Source organism: Eriocheir sinensis, chromosome 41, assembly GCF_024679095.1.
Source record: "Eriocheir sinensis breed Jianghai 21 chromosome 41, ASM2467909v1, whole genome shotgun sequence".
NCBI lineage: Eukaryota > Metazoa > Arthropoda > Malacostraca > Decapoda > Varunidae > Eriocheir > Eriocheir sinensis.
In genome coordinates, this window is record NC_066549.1 from 397,543 (window position 1) to 400,042 (window position 2,500).

General features: G+C 43.1%; 1 protein-coding gene across 4 annotated transcripts in view; it reads right to left on the bottom strand.

Annotated features, from left to right (window-relative positions):
- LOC127009470 (Kv channel-interacting protein 4-like) overlaps window positions 1-2,500 on the bottom strand; it is a 201,211-nt gene that overhangs the window by 26,177 nt on the left and 172,534 nt on the right. The window lies entirely within an intron of this gene.

Consider the following 2,500-nt stretch of genomic DNA (forward strand, 5'->3'; position numbering starts at 1 on the left):
GTGTCTCTCTCTCTCTCTCTCTCTCTCTCTCTCTCTCTCTCTCTCTCTCTCTCTCTCTCTCTCTCTCTCTCTCTCTCTCTCTCTCTCTCTCTTCCATCCCCCTAGCAACTGTATTCCCCTCTCCTCCATACCTCTTTCCTCTCTTACCTTCTCCCATACCAATTACCTCACAACCACTCTCTCTCCCTCCCCTACTTTCTCCATCCCTCCATCCCTCTCTTCCGCCCTCTCCTTCATCTCCCTGTAATTTGCATCTATTTCACTTCTCTCCAGCTTCCTCCTCCTCTTTCTCCTCCTCCTTCTAATCCTCTGATATTCTGTTAGCTCCCCTCCCTATACTTGAGGTAGATAGGCATAGATAGATAGGTAGATAGATAGATAGATAGATAAGTAGATAGATAGACAGATTTAACTTTCAAATCTTATACTCCTTATTGCCAAATATATACACGTCGTAAATCATGATAAATACTCAGTCGCATAATGCCATTCAAGGAGAGCTCTTGTGTCGTAATCCCTCACCGCTGCCACCATTGTGTTCTCCTATCCAGTTTGTCTCATTATTTCAAACTAGGACAGGGCTACTCAACTTATCAACATGACGGTCCTGGGGATGGATTCTTGGAAGTGTATTTTCTCAACTGACCGCAGGCCCTACAGCTAGTCCAGGAGATACACTTGCAAGAATCCATCGCCATTTTATTATATTTTTTTACCTCTGGAACCTTGGTCCAGCTATAATACTTATCCGGACCTCTGTATACATTTGAACTTGGCTAACTGGACGTTTGCTCATAATAGTTAAGTAGCCCTGACCTAGAAAAACAGTTATATCCCATTATCTCACCGCTGCCACCAATGTGTTCTCCCATCTCACGCATTCCCTCACCCCTGCCACCAATGCGTTCTCGGCTTCAGCCCGTCTGTTTCCCCTCCTTCCCTCTCTCTCCCCCTTACCACCACCACGACCACGGCCACCACCACCACCTCCAGCCGCACACAGCCTAATCCAGCGCCTCAGCACACAATAGACCGCAGTGCTCTCCAATTAGCTTGAGATCCCGCTGGCCAATTACATTTATTACTCGCATACAAAGCTCTCGTTGGTGGTTTTAATTCAGCAGATTCGCCGCGTAGAACATGGAAAGATGTGTAACAGGCGAGCATCAGGGAGTTAGGAATAGGAAAAGGTTGGAGAGACGTATTAAAATGACGATGAAGAACTAGAAATGGACTTAGGCAGGTTTTATCATACGTGTTACTGCTGACTGAGGCACAACCAAGGGAAATTAACAGTTGATGTGCTGGGTATAACATGGAAAGGTATGTAGCAAGAAGGTATTAGGGATTTAGGAACAAGGAAAGGTTGGGAGGCATTCTAATGACGAAAGAAAACTAGACATGTATAACTGACAATAGAGGGACAGATCAAAGTAAATAACAGATGATATGAAAATTGTAATATGGAAAGATGTGTAGCAAGCGAGCATTTGGGGTTAAGGAATTGGAAAAAGTTGGGAATATTCTAATGACGAAAGAAAACTAGACATGTATAACAGATAATAGAGGGACAGATCAAAGTAAATAACAAATGATATGAAAATTGTAATATGGAAAGATGTGTAGCAAGCGAGCATTTGGGGTTAAGGAACTGGGAAAAGTTGGGAGATATTCTAATGACGAAAGAAAACTAGACATATATAACTGATAACAGAGGGACAGACCAAAGAAAATAATAGATGATATGCAAATTATAATATGGAAAGATATGTAGCAAGCGAGCATTTGGGGTTAAGGAACTGGGAAAGGTTGGGAATATTCTAATGACGAAAGAAAACTAGATATGTGTAACTAATAACAGAGGGACAGACCAAAGAAAATAACAGATGATATGCAAATTATAATATGGAAAGATGTGTATCAAGCGAACATTTGGGGTTAAGGAACTGGGAAAGGTTGGGAATATTCTAATGACGAAAGAAAATCAGATATGTGTAACTGATATCGAAGGGAGAACCAAAGTAAATAAATAAACAAATGATTTTCTCTCTCTCTCTCTCTCTCTCTCTCTCTCTCTCTCTCTCTCTCTCTCTCTCTCTCTCTCTCTCTCTCTCTCTCTCTCTCTCTCTCTCTCTCTCTCTCTCTCTCTCTCTCTCTCTCTCTCTCTCTCTCTCTCTCTCTCTCTCTCTCTCTCTCTCTCTCTCTCTCTCTCATTCCTTCTTACTTTCCTTCATTTTTTCTATCACTCTCCCAGTCCCTCCCTCTCTCCCTCCCTCGCCCCTCCTATCAGTTGCCCTTTCTATTAGCTGAACTAAAAGGGCATGAGAACGGCGTACCGGGAGGGCCTTTGATTAGAACAACGTGTAGCGAAACCTTTATTTATTCCGCTAATGAGGCCTCGCTGGAAATGAGCGGGGATTTGATTACCTGGAGAAGAAGAAGAAGAAGAAGAGGAGGAGGAGGAGAAGGAGGAGGAGGAGGAGGGAAAAAAGAGGAGGAT